Raw genomic sequence first — 12,939 nt, 5'->3', positions numbered from 1 at the left:
ATTATCATTTCATCAAAGCATTTATTGAAGGTGTTGGCCTTACGTTAAAACTTGTATTACAGGTGCAGCTATAATCATTTTCTATACACCTTGCATTTGTGCTTATTTAAAGAGTTGAAGCTCAGTCAGTTAATTGAGGGTCGTAAGCTTTGTTTGGCGCTATGTCCAGACAAGCTATGAAAAGATGGCCTACACGCTTACAAAACACACATACCACGTTATTCATTATTATCTCTTATTTGTTTATATCCTTTTTATTAAGCTTTGGGTAGTGGCATTTGATTAGAACATTTATTCAACATATTACATATATAGTTTCCGTTAGGTTATTGCACACATGAGAGTTGGCCTCTGTCCTCACAGACAGTGTATTTTGAGGTGTGTGTGTGTGTGTGTGCGTGCGTGCGTGTGTGTGTGTGTGTGCGTGCGTGCGTGCGCGCGCACACACACACACAAACACAAACAGTAGTTAGACTCATGTTTATGTAAGAGTTCAAATAATAGTTTGGAAAAGCTTGTGACTGCAAAATTATGTCTGCATGAGGGGCAGTTTGTTCTAGGGGATAAGCGAGAGTTAGAAGATTAACAGGAGGCCCCTGGCCTCGAGATGGAGAAGAGGTCCTTTGTAAATGTGTCAAAAGTCGTCAACAGAACGTGTGGTTTTGAAAATTATGCGTGTATTGTATCTGCTTGACGCATGAGGGGGCGTCTAACCCTGATGTTATAAAAACAACTGCTTGTGTAGTCTTGGGCGGAGATTGATGCTGACTGTGTGCAGTGTTCATCTCCCCACGCGTGTGTTCATTAAAAATCATTGTTTGACCATTGTTGTTTTTGTACCATCCTCAGTATCTGAACCCGTAACATTTTGGGGGCTTGTCCGTGTATTGAGGAGGGAGTGAGCGAGCTTGGAGGCTTGGACGGAGAAATCCGGGGTCCTAAAATGGTCAGATGGGCAGGCATGATCCGGCAATCGAACTGAGTGGACAGGCGCCTTTATAAAAAGAGGTAGGCACAGGCCTGTTGATTTTATCCGAAGTGTGCTGAATTGGACGATAAAATTAAATGTCTATTCAGTAAAATTGCCGGTGAATGTCTGTTTTGATTTTGGTGAAAGTCTCATGAGAATTCAAAGTTGAAATAAGGATAATGGAACTTTGAAAGGACAGTACTGAGTTAAAGAGATAAAGTAATGAAAAGAGAAAACAGGGAAATGTTTAAGAGAAAATAGGATAATGGGTAATTGGTCATTGTTTGGGTTAGAGTCCCTATTGGCTAGAAGGTTGGACCTGCTCCAGTCATATACTCTTTTGGGTTATTGACTGTTGTTTCAAAGTATTATAAATTGTTGTAGAACGGAAGTTGGACTTTTAAGAAGTGCAGTTCTCAAAGGTGACGCTTCAAATTTGTCGCGGACGCGCGGCATTTTCTTCTGGGAAGGATAGTTCAGTTGGCGACTGCGGAGAACTTGGGAACCTCCAAAATAGCTAGTGGTTGGACCACTTTACCGTTTGGAACGGTTCTGCGCTTTTTTGGGTAGCAAAGGTTGGACCTTGGGTGTTGGACACTTTTAAATAGACTTAGGGATTTTAGAAATTAGGCCAGACACAGTTTGGAACTGATACTGGTTAATTGATCGCAAAAAAGTTGGACTTTATCGGTTGGACCGTTAATTTAAATTTGTTGAAATTGAGTAGGTGTTAAAAGGCCTGGCAATCTGTGCAGTTGTAATTATAAGATGTCTTTGTAATATAAGAGATTTTTGTGTGAAGGAAGCTTGTAAGTCGGCTGTGAGCTGCAGGGTTGGTGCGATTTTGAGGCTGTGTGTGTGTGTGTGTGTGTGAAATAATAAGTAATATTAACACTACGTGGGTTCATAGCAGAGTGCATGAAAAAGAGGAAGTTTGAGAGAAAAGTGTGTGTGTGTGTGTGTGTGTGTGTGTGTGTGTGTGTGTGTGTGTGTGTGTGTGTGTGAGAGACGATTATGAAAGTATTGCGTGAATGACGCTACACAACGGAGCTGAAAGAATGGTGATATGTGTGGAAAATTGTTAATTGTCCTGATATCTGAAAGAGCTCTGCTGAGCACGCTGAAGACTGTGATGTGAATGCTTGTAAAACCAAAGAATTTAGTATATTTAAAAGTGTGTGTGCGTGAAATAAGGGTGCATTGTTTTTAGATTACGACTTAGCAGGACTACAGAGGATTTGTAGACTGTAAATACAAGAAAAAACAAGAGTTTGATTACCCTGAAGAAATAGGAAGGAGAGAAACAGAAAATATGGCTCCGAGTAGCTGTGTGTGTGTGACAGGAGCTGGATGCCCATAAAAGGCAACTGCCTGACTGTGTGAAGTATGCACCCAGAGAGAGAGAGTAAAATCTAGGCAGATGAAGCCAATGGATGTTTTAAGAAAAGAAATAGTAATTGAATGTTTTAGTGTGTTAATACAGGTGGATTTCTCTCAACCTGGAAACTTAAAATTGAAGCAAAAGGATTAACAGAATTGGGATGACAAAAAGGCCAGGCTTTGGCTTAAAATTTTACAGCTTGACCTCTTACGGTGCGTTCACACCGAACGCGATAGAGGCAGCCAGAGCGTCAGGTTTACATGTAAAGTCAATGGAAAGAGGCTGATGACACGCGATTGCGCGTCCGGCGAAAATTCTGAAGCAGATTTGCGTCGCGAAAACGCCAAAACGCCTGAAACGCGCGTCAGTGTAGCGCGTCTGGCGCGTTTGACTCGCGGAAAAAACCACGCGCGTGAGTTTTTGTGTTGCATTTTGTGCATACGCGTCTTTCGCCTCTACCGCTCGAGTTGGAAAAATTTGAACTCCAGCGTCAAGTCGCGCCGCGTCAACCAATCAGGAGCCTGGTGACGTGGCTGTAACCAGGTCAAAGGGGCAGATCAAACCAAAGCCCTTCATTCTTCATTCAGTATGGAGGAAAAACTCATCAACGCAGTGGCTAATCGTCCAGAACTATACGATGCTAGCTGCTACTTCTACCAGGACAGGAATAAAAAGGACCGAGCTTGGAGGCACAGAAGTGAGGAGATCGGGCAACCTGGTAAGTTCATTTGTTCTTCTTTTTAATTTTCAGACTGACCCGATGAAGCCGCGCTAAAGCTAGCAAGCCCGCCTACTGTCCCGCTATTTTCCCACTGATGTACAAATACCGTTCTGGTTTTATGCATGTTGTCATATAGGAATATATTGTTTATTAATAAACAGCACACAGTGGTCCCGCTCATCCGTCACTGCCTCGCTTTTTCGCTGATTTTTCATTGCACCGTATAGCATTGCATTCTGCAGCCTGATTGACAAATCTCCTCCGTGCTGTGTCTCCTGCGCTTGCCAAATTGATCATGTTTGGTTTTGATAACCATCACGTCCAATAGAAAAAACAGCACAAAAACACTCATAACTATGACCCTCATTCGGAAATAGACACCTGCACCGGGAGGAAAAGGAAAAGGCGCACGAAAGTGGCAGGCAGATGAAGACAAAACGCGGCATAAAAATACTTTTACGTTTTGCAATCTACAAAAGTTTGCACTTTGAGAATCAACTTGTGAGAACTGTGACTAATGTTCATGTGTGTGGGGAAAAAAGTGTATAAAGTGCGTGGCGAGGGGCTAGTTATTCTGAGAACCCCTGCTGCAATAAAACAGGGACCACTGTATATACTTTCTCTATGATTATTGTATTCAACCTGTTAACAGTTAATATTGTCTTGATAGAACCAACTGATTCTGCTGCAGAGCATCCCCTGTTGCTTCTCCTGGCTCCCCAGTCCCTGAGCTCCTGCTGCTGCACCCACAGGTATGTACAGCAAGCACTGATAGCTTTTTACTCGGTGTGGGATTGCCTTGTGATCACCTTTACTAAATATCTACAACTAATCTGATTATATCCTGTTTTGTTTTTTCAATGTTGAAATTAAAATCTAGTAGCAGCCTTCTCATTTCTTTGTGTTTTGTGCTGTGTTTTACACGCCCAGAGAGGAGGACAGCTCCGAGGCAGATGAGGGACGGGTCCCAGGACGGTCCATCGGCAGTGGAGCTGGCCATCCTGGAGTCCCTGAAGAGGCCACGCCAGTCTGCAATGGAGCATTTCCTCCTCAGCCTTGTTCCTGCTCTGGAGAGCAGCTGGGTCTTTTTTTTTTTTTATTCCTGTCTCTCTGTAAATAGTTATATTTTATATATTTATGTTTAATGTTTTTCTCTGTGAGAATTTTAATATTATTTCAAATAAATTTTTATAATGACTGTCTCAGTTCTACTACACAGCAAATGTTGGCACACGACTTGACACATGTAGAATTTATTTCATATTACACTAATGACAGAATATACTAATACAGTGGGATGCAAAGGTTTGGGCAACCTTGTTAATAGCCATTATTTTCCTGTATAAATGGTTAGTTGTTACAATAAAAAATGTCAGTTAAATATATCATACAGGAGACACACACAGTGATATTTGAGAAGTGAAAAGAAGTTTACTGGATTTACAAAAAGTGTGCAATAATTGTTTAAACAAAATCAAGCAGGAGCATAAATTTGGGCACCACAAAAAAAGAAATGAAATAAATATTTAGTGTATATCAATGTGTGTGTCTCCTATGTGATATATGGGGGGCCTTTGTCTGGACGTGCTTCCCATCCAGAGCTCCACAGCAGAGAGGGAAGTTCCAGCGCTCCTGGAATCCCTCTGTGATGGACCGCCAGTCTCCAGGTGAAGGCACAGCCATGAAGTCGCCCACTAGACAGTCCCAGATGGCCGTCGCTACCTGGGGGGTGATCTGGCACACCGTGGACACACCGACTCTGAAACTGAACGCGATGGTCCTGAAGGAGTCCCCGGTGGCAAGGAACCTGGACAAAAGTGTTCAAAATTAGTATTATGTGTACTGCAGTTACAAAATACATTATTCAAATTCCAAAATACTTTTGTGATGTCAGATTTAAATTACAAAACATAAATCTTACATAAAACATTTTCTAATTATAAGGATAATTACATAATATATATTAGATATAATATAAAACAGTCAGTTGTGTTTTGTTTTAACTTTACCATATCATAATTTGATTGGTAGCAACTTTTACCACTACAGTGAGCCAATCACTCATAATTCCTAAACATGTAAATCAGGCAGGAATGAAGTAAGACATTAATAGAAATAAAGAGTTGTATGTTGACATGTAGCCCTTTCCTTGCTTAAATCATTAATATTTTTGAAAAATTAATCTGTGATAAGACATAGCTTATCAAGATAGAACCATATAACTAAAGATGAACCAAACTGTTCACAATTTTATCTACCTCTCAGTTTAAAGAAAGGCTGGTGACCCCTGTTATAGAGTCTGACAGCTGCGAGGATTACATACAAATATTCATCTATACCAGAATTAAACCAGGTGTAAATAAGGAGTGAGTATCACTACAAAGATTAACCCACAGTGGCCCTTGTACCAGTTTGATATCAGCAAACACAGAGAGCATACACTGATAGACACCACAGCCATGCTATCAATGCAAACACTGATAACAGCATAAATTGAATTAAATCGGGACTTGATGAGACCTTTCAAGCATCACTAGAAATATTATAAACAGTCGTCTCCATACCACAGTTTGCTATCAGTAAACACCGACGGCATTCATTGATAGCATAGCACATCCATGTTAGCAGTGTATAAACGATAGTTTAGCATATTAGCACAGGTATCAATAAAGGACTACCGTATTAAACACTTTTACTAACCGCAGGCAGATGGACAGGCGCTCTGCAGGTGGGATTGAGCGCCTGTAGTTGGTGTCTAGGCGGGCGATGCTTGGACCAACGCGGGACAGCAGGTCCTCAAACTGGGCGAGGGAAAGACGGTGATATCGCTGAAATCGGCTGTCATCCAGGCGCAGCTCCTGGAGCAAGTGGTGAAACTCACCAAACTGCTCACCCGTCTGGAGGACTTGATGGACCCAGGTACGGCGAGGACGTCCTTAACGCTGCTGCTCTGCTCTCCACAGTAAATAGAAACGCTAGCTCAACAGCTGCCGTCTAGCAAAGATACTGTCTGGCACAACTTCCTCCCACATCCCTCCCACATTTCCGGTTCACGCGCGTCAAAATATGCAATTTTGACGCGCGATGGATTTTTCTTGGACACGCGTTCGAGGTGCGAATGTGCACGCGTCAAATTAGGGGCGTTTGGGGCGTTTTCGCTCGCGCCTATCGCGTTCGGTGTGAACACACAGTTACTTTGTCCCCACCCTGAGAAGAAGCTTAGGACATTTTCTCCGTCAGCTAATCTCCTGATGAAGACCGACAGAACATCGTGGACTTGAAGAGTTAACAGCAGGCAAAAGACAGTGCAACTGACCTATAACACTGAAGGCTCAAGCAGCAGCATGTATGAACGTGAGCTTTGAATTACAAGCTGGAAACCTGACAAGTGACATGACTGTTTGAAGGCACTGGATGCGATATTTGCCATGCTGGGAGTTAATCTACAAGAAAAGACTGAAAAGATCAACAGAGAAGAAACGGCTGAGCTGGGACGGTGTTTGCTGGAGATTTCAAGGCCACACAGGACACCGTGAGAAGAGAGGGACAGGGACCAGTTAGAGGTCAAGCCCCGATGAGTTCGAGTACGAGCGTATAGGATATAATTGGATTGAAATTGAAGGCTGAACTTATAATGGTTTAGAGATGTCCACCACATGACAACAAAGAGGTAAACAAAAAGAAGGTAAAATAAAGAGAGAAACTAACTAACAATTACATTAATGAATAGAAAACACACATACACAAATTGTTACATGTGAAATTATTTTTGGAAAGAATCAGACGTGAGACAGTTTGAATCCACAGCTCAGTGAAAAGATGCATGAATTAAACCTGATTATAAAATACATATGCAATGAAAAAACAGCTTACACTCATGAACACGTGAAGATTTTCCAGCAAGGTTAAAGCAGCGAAAATTAACATACACCTGTTGTTTTAATGATGAAATTCATCCACTACTAACAAATAAACTCTCTGGGTTGCAGGACAACAATTTAACTTAAAAAAAGAAAGAGACTGGTATGACCAACCAGCGATGAAACAACAAATTTAGGGGTTAAGAGTCAAATTGTGAGATGCTTTTTGCTGATTGAACAACATAAGTGATTACTGAAGGAAGGAAAATTCCCTTTTGTGAGTTTAAGTATGATCTTAAGAAATTCAACATGTACCTGTGTTGTCCTGTCAACTTGGTGGGTTATGAGTTGATTATATGGTGAGAAAAAACAAAAAAAAAAGGGGGAGAGAAGGCTGACACAGGGCCTGGCCCGGTGTTTCTCCCCTCTCTGAATAACACAGCCAATTAGGGATGGGTATCGTTTAGGTTTTATCCGATACCAGTACCAAACCGGTACTTTTAAAACGGTGCCGGTGCTTAAACGGTGCTCAAACCAGTGCTTAAAGAATGGAGAACACAAACTTTGTCCAAAAACCTCTCATATTCAGCTGTTTTTTTTTGTTTTTTTGTTTGTTTTTTTTTGTTTTTGTAAAAAGATAACAATGTTAGCCTTTTCTGCAGCTATAGGGCATATATGGTATCACTCTTGGCTGGAAGCAGTGCTTAATCAATGGAAAAAACAAACAAACAAACTTTGTCCAAAAACCTCTCATGTTTAACTGTTTTCCACTTTTTCTTTGGTCATTTTAGCCTTTTTGGCCAGGGTGAAGGGAGTGTCTGCCATCAAACAAGAAGACAGCTGCATGTAACTACGACGGTGTTTGCTAGTTCACCTTACATGCATTAATGCAGTGGTTCCCAAACTTTTTTTTGCCAGGCCCCCCTTTGTTTTACAAGAAAAATGTTCTTTTTTCCTATGTAATAATATTCAACATTGCTGTCAATACATTTTTCAAAAAATGTCTGTCTGTGCAAAATGGGTTCAAAAACAAAAACAGCTGTGGGATACTGTTTGTCCGTGATTTGAACCGGGGGGAACAAATTATGGCAGGATCAGCCTGATATTATTTGTATCCCACTGTAACTTTACTGCATAAAGAGCTAACATGTCCAAAATGTCAGGAGTAGTCATTACAAGAAGTGTTTGTGAACTAAAAATCAAGAATGTGGGATCCTGTTTGTCCATGATTTGGAGAGCCCAGCGTGTGCTCCCAACGCAGGGAAACTAATTTTGCAGGGGAGACCTACCTTGGCACTTGTGCAGGTGAAGCCAAAAGGAAGATGTGCATCACCATATTTTGTAGTCTTTGACTTGGAAGGAAGTTGGTTTGGAAACATATTTGGCGATGCTTCATCTCCTGCTTTGCATTTGCGTGGGTCAGAAACCTGTCCATTATGCTAGCAGTGTCCAAGCGGTCTTTTTTTTCCCTTTTCATACCGCCTCCCACCCTCCCTCCCTGCAATGGCTCTGGGCGGGCCCCACACTTTGGGAACCTCTGCATTAATGTAATAACGTGGTTAGCCTACTCAATGTAAATTACACATGAACAACATTAAGCTACTCAAGCAGAGAAGAACGGCTGCTGCTGCCATCATCATCCATCAACATTTCTGCTACACTGGCAGGGCTAGGGGCCAGGACTCTACTCTTCGGGATTTTTTGGGGGAATGTTGCTAACTCCGGGTCCGATAACAGGCAACCCACCCGCAGTAGATGTGCATGGTGTGAGGTCTCGCAGCAAGCTATCAAATACGGCGCATTTCTAGGCTTTTAAAAAAACGCTATGCGTCGCCAGGTGTTTCATCGGATTTGAGGTGTTACCTCCTTTGCACAGTATCACCTTAAAGCACTTGTTGCAGGCTGCTGCATCTTTTGCTGTAAAGTTCATCCAGACTTTTGACCGCTTCGCCTTAGGCGTTTTTAATCTGTAGCTCTGCTCTAAAAGAACGTACGTACCTGGGCCCGCCTACTATCCTCGGAAACGTAAAATGATTGGCTAGAATCTAAAGTGTATGACATCTCAGGAAAAAAAAAGCACCGAAATGTGCGTTGCTTTTCGGTCTGGTTACTACCGTTTATGTCACCGGATACCGGTACCCATCCCTACAGCCAATACAACATCATTTTCCTGTTCGTCTGTTTTTGTTTTGTTTTTGTTTTTTCTCTTTATGCTTGATTACAGGCTGCTTTGCCGGCCCTGAAAGCCGAGGCTGACCTGGATTCCTGCTCTCCCCTCTACCATCTTCGACCCTGACCAAATGCTGCAGCAGCTGGACCCACCACAACAACCTAAAAATGTCAACAGTGCTGCAGGAAGAGGATCTCATACAGCGGGGACGGAGAGCGTTAAACCTAAGGCTCGTTTCACTACACGAGGGAAAATTCTCAGACAGCTTCAGCTGACAGAGCTGTGACGAAACGCCCAATAAGCCCGAGTGAAAAGTGAGGCTGAGCAACAGCATGCTGACCTTAACAACTCTGCATTAACACTGTGCAGGACAGTGATGGACCAACACGGATGATCGGGCAGCAAAAAGGGCGTGCCAGAGACAGGAGGAGTAACTGAGGTCAGAAGGCACCTCAGAATGGACAAAAACACAGAAGAAGATGCAGGTTACACCTGCAGTGAGCATGGACACTGGAGAAAAGGACTGCCTCAGTTGGGGTCAGAACCAGGACGGATTCAACTTTGAGCAGCAGCAGCAATGGTCGCAAACAGACTCCAGTGGAGGAGGGCAGGACCCCAGGGCACGCTTCAGGCCCTGGTTTACCCAAAACACCAGAACAGGAAAGTGATGAACACACAAACGCACACAGCTACATACACTGACTCAGAATGAAGAGAAACGCACAGATGAACAGATGTGCACGAAATGACACACACACGCGCACCAAAATCGAAACGCTGATTCACTGAGAAGTGATCCACACACATACACATGCACACGCTTGTGCAATGAAGAGTGATGCACACACACATGCTGATGCAATGAAGAATGCTTTGCTAACAAATGCTTATGCTGATACGCAAAATGCTGCAAATAAATAATTTTAATAAGAAGCCATTGATTACTTAGTGTGTTTTATGTCACCCAGAGTGCATTTATGTAGATTTAAGGGACAAGGTCTAAAACAGTTTGGTTATGAAAACAATGTCTGTGCGTGACGTCTGTGTATGGCTGCTCAAGGCCTTGGCCAAATTGTTTACTGTGTTTCACACAGCCTGATGAGGAGGAGTGGTACAGAGTGAAAATGATGAACTAATGGTGTGAGTTTTATTTCGGAGCGCCGCATTTTCTGTGATTGAGATTCAATTAAATGAGGAACAAAAGGTGTTACGGTACCTGAGGTTCTCATTCCCACACAATATTGTCCCAGGAGGAAGCAAAATCTTTCCTCTGAATTGCTGGTTGATTTTTGGGTTTTGTTTAGTACGTGGTTTAATTTATGAGTGGGGTTTGAGTTAGGGCTGTGCGATATGACCAAAATCTCATATCCCGATATTAAGACATCTATCGTCCGATAACGATATAAATCACAAAAATGTAACATTTTCTGTAAATTCTGTGAATGTCGGGCAGCTCGACTTGCGTGAAGTGTTTCCAGCTGGGCGTCGCATACCTGGAGTCGAGTGTTTTAACTGATGCATGAAACGATACATTTTTAGACATAGGTTGTAACAGCCGCCGTTTTCTTTGTGAGTATTTATTACACAGCGTGCTGCGGGGAAAAGCCTGTTCTAACGTTTGAGTCTAAGGTTTATTTTTTAGCATCTGACGGCTCTTCTTTGCTTCTCATCCGTAAATACTCAACAGGATCTTGAGCTTTATTGTGAAAGGTTTATGTGGAAAATAAACAAGCGGACACGAGGTGGTTTTACCGTCGTTGTTGCTAACCACAAGGCATAAAAACAAGCGCTTGTCCGTCTGTAGTGTGGTTATATTAAATATAGGAGAAAGAGAGAACTTTAGGAAATTAATATAGCCACTACAGTGACCATCAAAATAATGAAAAAATATTGCCATAAACAGTTTATTTTGCGACACCACGAAACAAACGATAGCGTAAAATGAAACGATAGACGTTTTTATATCGTCATCCGATATATATCGTTATATCGAACAGCCCTAGTTTGAGTTGTCTTTCTTTAAGAGAGAGGGAGAGATGGTTTTATGCTTGGACATGTCTGCAACGGGCCCTAGTATGTGTTATTTTATTAGTATTTTGTTGGTTATGTTTGCCTTTGCTTTTCTTACAGTGCACTGAGATAGGAACATCTGAGAGGTGTGATCCACCGGTGGTGATATTTTGATATTTTGTGAGTTCCTGATTTAACAAATCAGCTCTTTAAACCAGGCCTAAAAGATTGAAATTTGAAGCGCTATGAAATATTCTTACTGGAAACAGTTGCAAAGTGTGCTTCTCCATGATTATAATGGGCTTTGGAGAAAGTAACTTATATGGGACACTGATCACACGAGAAGTCCTGAGTCTAAAAGGATTGCAGTGAGTCAATCCAGTCCAAAAAACAAAGAATTGTTTTCCTTTTAAAATGATGACGTCATCTTGCTGATGATGGATACTCGAATAGATTGTGCGTGAGACTCCACTATCAGCAATATCTGGTATGTGTGTGGATGTATGCATGTAACTGGACTGTGATGGACTGACGACTAAAAGTTTTATCGGACTTGATACTGAGACAAAAACTGTACTGACTTTAGGATTAGTAAATGTTGACAAACAATTCACCCAGCCTGTAAGAGAAGGGTGGATGCTTTGCCTTGCTTTGGTTTGTTTTTGCAGGAGGATGAGAAAGACTGGCGGGGGAGACTGCAGCTTCACATGAGAGTGTGGAACTGCAGACTTAACCCTTTGGTTGCTAATTTTGAGTTACTGATGTTTGCATTAAGAAAATTGTGTTCTATTGGCTGTGTTTTGATTAGGGTATCACATTATATTGTTGGGAAGTGTCAAATGCTACAGTGGAGAAAAAAATGTTGCTATTAACCATGGCAGGCCACTATGAAAAGTCAGTTAAATTTTATAAAGGAAAATGGCCGAAACTTTAACAATATCTATGAATAACAGGGGAATGGTAGACTTGTCACATTCAAAATAGAGATATGTAATAACAAACACTGGTCCACGTGACCGAGATTTTTCCCCCTAAAATGGTAAATTGTAGAAAATAGAACCGACAGGGGCATGTGCTGAGATGTGGTACTGCAAAAGCACAAGAGCAAAGTAAAGAAGGAAAACCTATTGTGTTTAGCTTTGATAAATTCAAATTAAAATGTACCATTACACTCAGAGGATCAATATGAAATCAAAATATATGCAAATTTTGTATGAAGCACATGACTGATAGCTGTTCTGTCCTGAGTTTTTGTTTCCTATAGTGCCCACTTGACCACACCAACAGTTTTTCGCCACCAAAGGAGGGTAATTGTGAATATTCAAGGGAGGGATATCACCAAAAGTGGGAAAGGTAAGCCCCGGTGGGGGTGATAACACCATAGATTTCACTTATGGTCAAATTCTTAAAATTTGACACTCTTTGAAAAAGAGATCAAAAGGGGGGAATTGTAAGATTGTTATATTATCTTATGCCACGTTATACCCCTAATTAAAGATTGTGAAACTACTATGTAGTTTTAGTTTGCATTATTCTCCTGAATTAGAAGAAGGTGATAACTATTACATTTGTTAAACCGATTTGTATTACATTAGACTGCTGATTCAGTGTGAATGAATGATATTGTTTATGATGCATTATACTGCGGAGTTATAAGAAATACTGTTTCCAGAGAGTTATGACCTTATTTCTCTGATTAGAAGAGAACAGAACATACCGGAGAGGTTTTCTGCCCAATCTCATCAGGAGGAGATAAAACAGAGAGCCAAGGCCGCCACTTTTTTTTTTTTTTTTTTTTTTTAAACCTTTATTTAACCAGGAATGTCC

This window comes from Oreochromis niloticus, linkage group LG19 (genome assembly GCF_001858045.2).
Source record: "Oreochromis niloticus isolate F11D_XX linkage group LG19, O_niloticus_UMD_NMBU, whole genome shotgun sequence".
NCBI lineage: Eukaryota > Metazoa > Chordata > Actinopteri > Cichliformes > Cichlidae > Oreochromis > Oreochromis niloticus.
This window is presented reverse-complemented; position numbering follows the sequence as displayed.